Source organism: Mustelus asterias, chromosome 6 (genome assembly GCF_964213995.1).
Source record: "Mustelus asterias chromosome 6, sMusAst1.hap1.1, whole genome shotgun sequence".
Lineage (NCBI taxonomy): Eukaryota > Metazoa > Chordata > Chondrichthyes > Carcharhiniformes > Triakidae > Mustelus > Mustelus asterias.
The window spans coordinates 4,147,468-4,159,961 of NC_135806.1; the positions used below are offsets into that span (position 1 = coordinate 4,147,468).

General features: G+C 42.7%; 1 protein-coding gene across 1 annotated transcript in view; it reads left to right on the forward strand.

Annotated features, from left to right (window-relative positions):
* megf10 (multiple EGF-like-domains 10) overlaps window positions 1-12,494 on the forward strand; it is a 165,563-nt gene that overhangs the window by 1,354 nt on the left and 151,715 nt on the right. The gene's annotated exons all lie outside the window — the stretch shown is intronic.

A 12,494-nucleotide genomic window follows, 5' to 3' on the forward strand; every position in this document is an offset into this window, starting at 1 on the left:
ATTGACCAATGACATGCTGCACCTTTTCTGAAAACCAGCAGTGCGTGTGATTTACTCTGCTCTCAAATCATTCTCACCAAACTTGTCAGTGATTCCTTCACAGTTCCACTTCTGTGTGCAGGGTGGGCTTTAGGTACAGGAGAGGGACTGGGGCTTAGGAGCTGGTGTCAGGCGAAAGTTGGGACTTGGCATTAGTGTTCGTGTGTGAGAGTTGGAGTATGGGTTGAGCTAAGTGCTGACTTCTGCCTCACAGCGCCAGGGACCCAGTTTCGATTCCCGGTTTGGGTCACTGTCTGTGAGGAGTCTGTACGTTCCCCCCGTGGTCAGCATGGGTTTCCTCTGGTTTCCTCCTACAGTCCGAAAGACGTGCTGGTTAGTTGCATTGGCCATGCTAAATTCTCCCTCAGTGTATCTGAACAGGCGCCGGAGTGTGGCGACTAGGAATTTTCACAGTAACTTAATTGCAGTGATAATGTCAGCCTACTTGTGACACTAATAAATAAACTTCAAATTATAAGCGTTGTGTTTGGGTTAAAGGTTGTTGTTATGCTTAGGGTTATGGTTAGTGATTGGATTTGGGCTAGAGATAAGGGTTATGGTTAGTGGTCTATGTTTGGGCTAGAGTTTAGGGTTATGGTTAGTGGTTGGGTTTGGGCTAGAAGTTAGTGCTTTGGTTAATGTTTGGGCTAGGGTTTAGGGTTATGGTTAGTGTTTGGGCTAGAGTTTAGGGTTATGGGTAAGGGTTGAGTTTGGGTTAGAGGTTACTGTTCTGCTTAGGATTATGATTAGTGGTTGGGTTTGGGCTAGAGTTTAGGATTCTGGTCAGGGACTGGGGCTAAGATTTGAAGTTGGGCTAAGAGTTGGGATTTGTAGTGATGGGAGGGATTAGGTGTTGGCAGAAACAATAGGATTGGGGTTGTAGTAATTGGGGGAATGTTTAAGGGTTGAGTTTGAGGTAGGGATTGGGTTAGGAAATAGGGGCTGGGATTTGGTAAAGCTTTGGGTTAAGGGTGAGTGCTAAGGGGAGGATTTGGAGGTTGCCAGAAGGTAGGGTTGGGGTTAGAGTAGAAGTTGTGGTTGTGTTTGGAATTTAAGGCTTGGTGTGGGCAAACAAAACCAGACAATTCCCCCAACTGACAGGCTTTGTGCTTTTCAGAGCAGTCAGGTTTCAAGCAGCATTGTTTTTTTTTGTGAAACCACACCAGTGTTCAGTTTACTCTTATTATTTAGTGAACAGATCTATTAAAAAGAAGACATATTTTAGGTTTTGGTCATATATGTCCAAGTCTGAAAAGCTGATGATTACAGTTTGTCGATGGTTAGGGTCAGTACAATGCCACTGGCTGTCATGGAAACATTAATGCAATCTGCACAGTTTTAAATTTATAAATGACTAGTGTTTGTGAAATATCAGATTCTTTATACACATTTGCTTTGAAGATTTTGAATTTTTAATATTGCTCACTTGTGTTCTCAAGTTTGTAAATGCAGCTAACAGTATTTTGCATTACGGTTTTTGGGTGCTTTAATGAAGGTGTGGTTTTAATTCTGGGAAATAAATATGGTTAGCTCTGCAATTCCCTCCCTCAACCTCTACATTTCTCCACCCAATTCTCCTCCTTTTAAGACACTTCTTAAAACTGAACTCTTTGGCCACTTGTCGCAATATCTCCCATATGTGGCCCAGTGTCAAATGTTGCTGCTCTTGTGAAAGGCTTTGGGACGTTTTATTAAATTCAAGATGCTGTATAAAGGTGAGTTGTTGGTATTCAAAAATGCAAATATGAATTATTCTCAGCAAAGAGAAAAACTTTTCAAAGGCAGAATTAAATCATAGACTCCTACAGTGCAGAAGGAGGCCATTCAGCCCATTGAGTCTGCACGACCATAATCCCACCCAGATCCTATCCCCATAACCCCATGCATTTACCCTAGCTAGTCCCCCTGAACCTAAGGGGCAATTTATCATGGCCAATCCACCTAACCCGTACATTTTTGGACTGTGGGAGGAAACTGGAGCACCCGAGGAAACCCACGCAGACACGGGGAGAATATACAAACTCCACACAGACTGTGACCCGACGCCGGAATTGAACCCAGGTCCCTGGTGCTGTGAGGCAGCAGTGCTAACCACTGTGCCACTGTGCCGAGTAGAATCCCTACAGTGCTGAGGGAGGCCATTTGGCCCACTGAGTCTGCACCAATTCTCTGAAAGAGCAATTATGCTCAACCTAAAGAAATTTTTAAAAAAATACTAAAGGATCTTTCAAGTATGAACAGTCATTAGGCCTTAAAAGACATAATACTTCAACAGCGTCTCTCAAACTCTTTGCATCTCCCCACCTAGAATAACAGCAGCATATACATGGGAACACCACCACCAAGGTCCCCTCCAAGTCACCTGAATTGACAATGTTTTGCTGTGCCTTCGTTGTTGCCTGATCAGAATCCTGGAACTCTGTTCCTAAAGCACTGAGGGAGTGCCTCACACCAAATGGACTGCAGAGGTTCAAGAAGATGACTCACCACCACCTTCTCAAGGGCAATTAAAGATATAAAATTGATTTACACCTGTTTTCAGGCTGAAATGTGCTATACAGGGAGGTGTGGCTGGGTCTCAGGCCACAGCAGCATAATTCCAGTGAGTTGGTGGCATTGTCGAATGGCCCAGTGCCAGAGACTAATTCTAGCTGTGATCTTAGCGACCCAGATGTAGGCCTGGAGGTTGGGGAGGGGTGGGGGTAGAATTGGTGGGACCTATCATGGGCAGGCAGGAGGTGTAACAGCTCTGTGGAGCCAGGAGATCAGAAGTGAGTCAAATTGAAAGATGTACCTTTCTGTTGGCTGATCCCAACAGCCCCTTTAAAGGCCAATATTTGACCTCTTAGCCAATATCGGTAAACCAGATTACCCGGTCATTATCTCAATGCTATTTGTTTGAAGTTTTGTTTCTGTGTAAACAAAAGCTGGGGTCAGCCATTCCCTGGTCCATTCCCCATGGAAGTGCTCTGACCAATCGGAGTCAACTTTGCCTGGTTTGAACTTAAACACAAGCTTGATAGTTAACTGTTCCCTGGTGCATTCTCCATGGCAATGCCTCTACCAATCAGAGTCCACTTACCAACCAATCAGCACCCTCTTCTCATGTGGGATAATTGTTGTCCCCTTTGAGATTGGCTATCCTTGCAAATCTGTTCTGATGAGTGCCAGATGAAAAGCTTCAACAGCCTGTTTCTTTTTTCAGCGATATTTTTCTTAGTATATGCAAGAGACTGGATTCCAGTTTTAGCTGGGCACTGGGAACAGCTGAATATTGTGTGAGCCAATATAGTTAGTATTCATTGTAGTTTAGGAGTGAGATCTGGCTATGCAAAGTTAGTTGTTTCTGAACCCATTTTTCCGTCTGCTAGCCTGAAGTAAGGTCATTTTCCATAATCCACATGACATAGGCCTCTCTCTCAATTAGAGAGAGACATATGGGTTAGATAGGTTGAGGGCATCATTCCACATCAAGCATGGCAAGGAAATAGGCCTCCATGAGTTATCACAGCTGGCATAGGGATTGAGCCCATGCTGTTGGCATCATTGTGACACACTGTCGCCACCTAAACAACTGAACTCACCAACCTCCATGCAATCTAGAGCTACAGCGTTGCAGGTTGCAGGTGACTAACCCTCGCACTACGCTGGAGAAAAACACTTGCATTTTCATAGCAACTTTCACCACTCCCCTTCCCTCCCAGGACTACCTGGGATCATTTTACAGCCAGCGAGGTGCTCCTTGAAGTGTAATCACTGTTGTAATGCAGGAAAATATAGCAACAAATTTATGCACAGCAAGATCCAATGAATAGCGATGTGATTTTAAAAAAATTCTTTCATGGGATATGGAGAGGCCAGTATTTATTGCCCATCCTGAATTGTCAGTGATGGCACATCAGAATGCAGATAAGAGTCAAGAATTCTGCTGTGTGTCTGGGGTGTTCACCCGGCAGTAAGGATACTTCAATTGCAAGCAATAAAAGAACTAACTTCACAAAGTAAATCAAAGAAAAGGTTTAATAAAGAAACCTCATTACACCACCACTTGAGCCACGCCCTGGGCCACACTAATTCCCCACAATTCCCAGCTGCTCCCTATCAATACAGGGTCAGCTGGTCAGCTGACCACCACATCATTTTGCCATTGGTTACATTATAAACGATTCCAATGTTATCATTGGTTACATAATAACATGGGGGTCACGTGTGGACCAGTCTAGGTGAGAACAGCAGATTTCCTTCCCTAAAGATCTTAGTGAACCAGATATGTTTTTTGGACAATCAGTGGTACCATGTTGAGGCAGTGGGAAGTTTAACAACACCAGGTTAAAGTCCAACAGGTTTATTTGGTAGCAAAAGCCACATAAGGCTCTGAAAGCTTGTGGCTTTTGCTACCAAATAAACCTGTTGGACTTTAACCTGGTGTTGTTAAACTTCTTACTGTGTTTACCCCAGTCCAACGCCGGCATCTCCACATCATGACCATGTTAGATAGATAGATAGAATAGATAGAAACCCTACAGTGCAGAAAGAGGCCCTTCGGCCCATCGAGTCTGCACCGACCACAATCCCACCCAGGCCCTATCCCCATATATTTTACCCACTAATCCCTCTAACCTACACATCTCAGGACTCTAAGGGGCAATTTTAGCATGGCCAATCAACCTAACCTGCACATCTTTGGACTGTGGGAGGAAACCGGAGCACCCGGAGGAAACCCACGCAGACACGAGGAGAATGAGCAAACTCCACACAGACAGTGACCCAAGCTGGGAATTGAACCCAGGTCCCTGGAGCTGTGAAGCAGCAGTGCTAACCACTGTGCTACTGTGCCACCCATGTTGAGGCCCAGTGGTTAAGCTCATGGATCCAAAAGCCATTGGGCTTTCCCCGCGCAGGTTCGAATCCGGCCAGCTGCACTTCTCAACAATTCCAGATACTTTTTCCGTTAATTAATCAAATTTAAATTGATAAGTGATAAGCAGTAAACAAAAATACATGCCATTTCTAATCGCATTCGTACTTAAATAATTGTTTATTCAGTAAGAGGTCAGAAACATAGAACATAGAACATAGAACAGTACAGCACAGAACAGGCCCGTCGGCCCACCTCTATTTATAATGTTGCAAACACCTAAACAGGGAAAGAACTTGGTTGAGAATGTTGTAAGTTCCCACTATTTATCACATGCAGACTGTTCACATCATTGACTAGGGTGGAATTTGAGCCCATGTCCTCCGGACATTAGCCTGTGGAGTACTAGTTCAGTACATTTACCACCAGCTCCCTCTATAACCAGCGAGTCTGTTTTAACAATGCTGATTGAGGGATAAAGTTTGATCTGGACACCAGGGAGAAGCCCCCCTGCTCTACTTCAAAACAGCCCACCTGAGAGGGCAGTTTGGGTCTTGGTTTAACATCATCCAAAATACAGTACCACTGGCAGTGCAGAATCCCCTCAGTACTGCGATGGATGGAGTGCAAACCTGGGTTACATGCTCAAATCTTCGGAATTGGCCATGACCTTTCTGACCTGAAGGTGAGAGGACCGCCCTCTAAGTGGCATATAGTAAGAAAAGTATTGCTGAAAAAAGAGACATGCTGTTGAAGCTTTTCACCTTGCACTCATCAGGACAGATTTGCAGGAATACCCAATCTCAAAGGGAACAACAATTATCTTGCATAAGAAGAGTGTGCTGATTTGTTGGCAAGTGGACTCTAATTGGTAGAAGCATTGCCATGGAGAATGCACCAGGGAACAGTTAACTGCCAAGCTTGTGTTTAAATTCAAACCAGGCAAGTTGACTCTGAACTATAAAGCAAGCCTGCCCTGCTCCTGTGAGAGCCAATTTAACATTGGACAAACAGAATAAGGATCATCTGCTCTCTTATGACATCAAGAAGATTCTGTTCTGAATCTTAAAATGCCCATGAAACCGCAACAGACTGAGCACCTTCTGAGCCAGTTTCTCACCAGAATGAAGTTGTACGAGGATATCTTGGCTCAAATGTTCGTATTAGTTAGAGCAAACATGGCAAGCGAAAACTGCCCTGCATTCACCCAAAATGTGGCAGCTGAATATGATTTTTAAATGAATAAACAGTTGGTTTGAGTTGGTTGCCAGCTTTGTCCTTTTTCATTTGAGAGGGGCTGCTGTTCTGAAATCCCTTAGAGATAACTTGTATAAGACATCAATCACTGCTTAACATCAGGCCTGTTTAATCCCATTTGTGGAATAGGAATGGTACTGTACCAAAAATTAACTTTTCAAAATTAATGTCTTTGCAAAACCACAAGGCAGAGCTTTATTTTTGTTGTTACTTAATGCACGGAATTAATTCATACTTGACCAGCAAGTGCTCAGTAATAAACAACTCCTTCTTTTGATTTTAAACTTGGCGTGGTGCACTGGCATACATTCAAAATCAAAGCTGCTTTTTTTTGCTTTCTACATACTGCTCTAGGAACTTTTTAAGTTTAAAATTGAGTCCGATCTGGAGCAGTTTCCTTTTTTTTCCCCAAAAAATACTTCCTCAGCCCATGTACATTCTGGTGTGCAAAGTGACCATTTCAAACTGATCATGGATTGGTTGGGATAGTGAAATATAAAGAAAAATAAACCCAACACTACTCAGGGATTCTGAAACCGTAACATTCTCTGCTCAGCTATTGAATGCCACGGGGCGAAAACATTCTAGTCATAGCCATCCTGTTAAAGCAAGTTCGGTGGAACTGGTTGATGCAAAAGCTTGCCTCGCACAATGAGCCTGAAGTGAAAATAATCATTGCACTTGGACTGTTCATGTGACGGCAGTACAAAGGAGGTATTATTAACGGCTGGTGGGTAATGCACGGCAGTTGTGGTCACACTCAACTTGGCAGCCTGGAGGGAGTCTGGAATCCTCAAAAGTAAAAATGGCCAGTAGATTTATTTAAAGTGTCTTGGTCCTCTCAGCGAGTGTTTCTGTGTGCTATACGTGATAAGCAATAAATAAAATTACTGCCATTTCTAAATAACGTTCATCCTTAAATAATTGTCCATTCAGTAAGAGACCAGAAACCCCTATTTATAATGTTGCAAGGACCTATACAGGTAAAGAAATTGGTTGCAAATGTTGTAAATTTCACTATTTATCACAAGCAGACCAGCAACATCGCTGACTAGACATGACCTGCACAGTTAGAGAATGCTGAATGAATGAGTTTTGATCTGACTACCACTAAAGGAGGAGATGTGGTTGATCATATTATATCTGTTATAAAAGTAATGTCTATGTCAAAAGTTGTAAGCTATTTAAAAGATTTGGATCTTTGGTCACACACAGGGCATAGCTCTGTAATGTTCCCTATTTGAATCTCACTCACCTGATGAAGGGGCAGCGCTCCAAAAGCTTCTGATTTCAAATAAACCTGTTGGATTTTAACCTGGTGTTGTGAGACTTCTTACTGTGCCCACCCCAGTCCAATTCCAGCATCTCCGTATCATTATTTTAATCTCAGCCTCGAGTGAATTTAAACACTTCAATCTCTTGTTTGCTTAATTCAAATTTGACTTTTATATACACACGCAGTGTCTTCCATAATATCAAAATTAAGGTAGGGTTTAAGAATGAAAGATTTATTGATCATTGGAAACATAACACTTATTTTGCTCTTGCGTTAATTAGTTGAGGTTTATTTTAATTTCTGTGAACAAATCTGCCCCTTAGCTTTTCCAGATAAATCACTAGTGTTGAACATCCTGAACTTGTTTTTGTTCCTACGTTTCATGGTGCTGTTTTGAACTCGTTGTCTTTAAACATTTTTATATAATATACAGAACAAGAACAAAGAAAATTGCAGCACAGGAACAGGCCCTTCGGCCCTCCAAGCCTGCACCGACCATGCTGCCTGACTGATCTAAAACCCCCTATCCTTCCGGGGACCCTATCCCTCTATTCCCATCCTATTCATGTATTTGTCAAGATGCCCCTTAAAAGTTTACTTTGCTTCAGTGCTTTTAAATACATAATCCAAAGAGTTTTGGCCTTAACTTTTTTTTTCACATTTCAGAGCTAGGAAACCATAACTTCATGGGTAATAGAACTGTCAACATATTAGCAATCGGTTTTGGAGGCCTGTTTGTTTTCCCCTGTGGCATCACTGAAAAAAAACTTTGCTGGAAAATTGGTCACTATTGCAGAGCTCAGTTGAGTGAGTCAGGTGAACACAAAGCTCTCTCTCGCTGACAGCAGGACCAGACAGCCTGTGTTTTTTCAATGCAAGACTACTTTCTTTAAAAAAAACAAGCTGCACTCCAACCTTTATTGAGAGCCTTTGAAAGTCGCTCGCATTCGAACCATGCCAAGAGTTGAAGAAAAGACTTTTATTTGTGACAATATCTCGAAGTTCTCAAAAGCAACACAAAGTGAGCTTAAAATTGGAAGCAAGCTGCAAGGCATGAATATTAGTCCTGCTAAAATGGTCTGTAATTATTCATTCTTTTGGAACAGACCGCCAGTCCTTGTGTTGTTTTTAAATTGAAATGATTGGGAATGATTATTATACACAGCAGGTGCTGTGGAATGGTTGAAAAATGGCAACACTTACAGATAATTGTTCACAGTTGTTGTAACAGAAATATTTCCAAAAATTATTTGTCATTTGCAACTATTCCTTGCACAGGAATTTCCAATTTACACAAAGATCTGTGCTCAACTCTGGTGCTGTTTTGCTATTAGATCTGCTCAGGGCATTTCTTTTCTCTCTTTTAAACAGACACGGAGGAACTCAGAAAGCAAAGCAACCATTTTCACTTGTCCATTTGACCTCGTTTCAAAATTGGTGTAGGAATTGGGGTGGCACAGTGGTTAGCACTGCTGCTTCACAGCGCCAGGGACCCGAGTTCGATTCCTGGCTTGAGTCACTGTCTGTGTGGAGTCTGCACGTTCTCCCCGTGTCTGCGTGGGTTTCCTCCGGGTGCTCCGGTTTCCTCCCACACTCCAAAGATTTGCAGGTTAGGTTGATTGGCCATGCTAAATTGCCCTTAGTGTCAGGAGGGTTAGCTAGGGTAAATGCATGGGGTTATGGGAATAGGGCCTGGGTGGAATTGTAGTTGGTACAGACACGATGGGCTGAATGGCCTCCTTCTGCACTGTAGGGATTCTATGATTCCATGAAAGGCGACAATCAAATTGTGCACAGCAAGATCCCACAGGCAACAAAGTGACAATGAGCAGATGATCTGTTTTTTTTCATCATGGTGGTTGAGGAATAAATATTGGCCTGGACACCAGGGAAAACCCTACGGTCTCCAGCTTCGGCAGGTGTCAAGGGTTCTTTTGCATCCACCTGAGAGGTCAGGTTCTAAGGCCTTATTCAAAAGATGGAGTTTTATCTTCAAATGCCATTCTTATGACGAGATTCTACCAAAGATTATTCAAATTTCAGCAAGGACCCAACTTGGGGTCTCCAGTTTCTGGTATAAATAAAAAGTACTACATCAATGCATTCTCTTTTCAAAAGTGCATTTGTATTGGTGATACAGTGGTTAGCATTGCTGCCTCACAGCGCCAGGGACCCAAGTTTGATTCCGGCCTTGGGTGACTGTCTGTGTGGAGTTTGCACATTCTCCTCGTCTCCATCTTCTTCTGTTGGGAAAGAGGTACAAAAGTCTGAGGTCACGTACCAACCAACTCAAGAACAGCTTCTTCCCTGCTGCCATCAGACTTTGGAATGGACCTACCTTATATTAAGCTGATCTTTCTCTATGCCCTAGCTATGGCTATAACACTAGATGCTGCACCCTCTCCTTTCCTTCTCCCCTAGGTACTCTATGAACGGTATGCTTTGTCTGTATAGCACGCAAGCAAACAATACTTTTCACTGTATACCAATACATGTGACAATACTAAATCAATTCAATTCAAATCAAATCAAAGTGTCTGCATGGGTTTCCTCCAGGTGCTTCAGTTTACTCCCACAGTTCAAAGATGTGTAGTTTGGCAGGATTAGCCATTGGAAATGTGTGTAGTTACAGGGATAGGGCAGGAGAGAGGGCCTGTCAAAGACTTGGTGCAGACTTGATGGGCCAAATGGCCTCTTTCTGCACTGTGGGAATTCTATTGGGAGAGGAACGGTGTTCATTCCAGAGGTTTGTGAGTTCTCCATGCCAATATCCTTTACTCATATTGCTTTTTGCCACAGCTGCGGTCAAATTGTCTGTTGAGCGCTCTGATTCCCATAGTGGACAAGGAAGAAATAGGATATGGCTCCTTTAATTTGAAGCAAGGCGGTAACTTATGAGTAGCAACGTGAGCATTGGATCCTCAATGATGTCATGTCTTTGATCTTTAATCTAAAAGGATGCTATAGATGGTGAAACTGTCACATTATAGCTATCAATGACTCTCCTTCATTGTAAGAAAATCTAAAGATAGCAGCAAAGTCTGGGCTAGTGTTCATATAGATTGAAATCAGATAACAATGTAAACACTATGGAGGTACCGCAATAGAATATGTATCCAATGGCTGAAAGGGTGGGAGGGTTGCAAAGCGACACCATGCACTGTTCTGGATTATGATAAATTTTCAGTGCTCAATCACTTTAATCCCATCCAGGGGCACATTTCACTGGACACATTATAGACAGGAGACCTCCTTGTTCCTTAGCGCAGCAGTTGTTGAGAATTTGTTTTGCAGCTGTGTTCTTGCTAGAAGCTGGTGGACATCAATCAGTGCAACGTGACCTTAAACCCACATTCACGCGTATCGTAAACAACAAATGTCCCCGAGCAACTATTCTTCAATTTGAATCTTTCCAGTCACAAAGAAAAAGTGCAAAGATGGCCTTCAATATAAAATATTATTTGAAAAAAGGTTTGCTGTCAATGGCTAACGAATGGATATTACTGTGGATCATTAAGGAGTAAGTAAGGAGAAATATTTCCAGGGGGTCAGTAACCAGAGGACACAGATTTAAGGTAATTGGCGAAAGAGCCAGAAGGAAAGATAGGAGAAATTATTTTACACAGTGAGTTGGTCTGATTTGGGATGGTGTGCTTTAAAAGGTGGTAGATGTATATTCAGCAGTAACTTCATAGAATTCCTACAGTGCAGAAGGAGGCCATTTGGCCCATTGAGTCTGTACTGACAACAATCCCGCCCTTGTAACCCCAAATAATCCCCCTGACACTAAGGGGAAATCCCAACCAGTAAATACCTGTAACCCCAAGTATTTACCCCAGTAATCCCCCTAACCTACACATCTTGGGACACGAAGGGACAATTTAGCACAGTCAATCCACCTAACCTGCACATCTTTGGAATGTGGGAGGAAACCGGAGCGCCCGGAGGAAACCCACGCAAACACGGGGAGAATGTGCAAACTCCACACACAGGCAGTCACCCGAGGCCGGAATTGAACCTGGTCCCTGGTGCTGTGAGGCAGCAATACTAACCACTGTGCCACTGTGCCGCCCTTTCTGAAGCAAATTGGATAAATACTTGAAGGCGAGAAATTAGCAGAACACTGGGGAGAGAGGAGTGAGTGAGACTAGTTGAATAGCTCTTTCAAAGAATCAGCACAGGCACGATGGGCTTAATGGCCTCCATCTGTAATGTAAGATTTTAGGATTCTATATCTGCTTTCAAGATAATGAATTAACAGATAGTTAGTTACATTGAACATTAAAAGCATTTAGAAGGAAATTTCAAATAGTACGCGACAACGTGATATTTATAAATCCATCACATCCTTAGTTCTCAGACATACTCTGTTCAATATTCCTGCTCCAGAGACTTGAGCAGAACATCTAGTGCCAGTACTGAGGGAGTACTGAGCTGTTGGAGGTGATGTTACATGATATTAAACTGAGGCTCTTTCATTTGGGCAAGAACAGGGGCCTCCTCCGCAGTGTCCTGGCCCAATATTTACCCCTCAACTAATGTCAATAAAACAGATGATCTGGTCATTATTACTTTGCTGTTTCTGGAATCTTGCTGTGCACAAATTGACAGTGTGGTGTCCTACACTCCACCAGTGAATTTATATTTCCAAAAATACGTTTTTGGTTGTAAAATGCTTTGGGACACCCTGAAAGATGCTGTAGAAATGTAAGTCTCTCTCTTATCTAAAATAAGATTAGGTCGGAAGAGAATAAGTGACACTCTCTCCATTTGGAATAAACTCACTAAACATGAAACTTTGGATTCTGACATGATCCAATATTCCAAATGGGAAATTGTGTCGGAGTCCGATAACTGAAGATGGGACGATAAAGTTCATTTAAGAAGCAGATGCAATCTTTTCGGCTAAAGTCAAACGCATGAATATAGAAATTACAGGCTATTTTGTGCGATATTGCTGCTCTGTGTATAACAGCAGACTCAAAGTCAAACATTACTGTCAGACTTATCAACTGAGGGCCACGGCCAGCCCATTCCCCTCCACATGCAAAAAGGCAGGTGCCA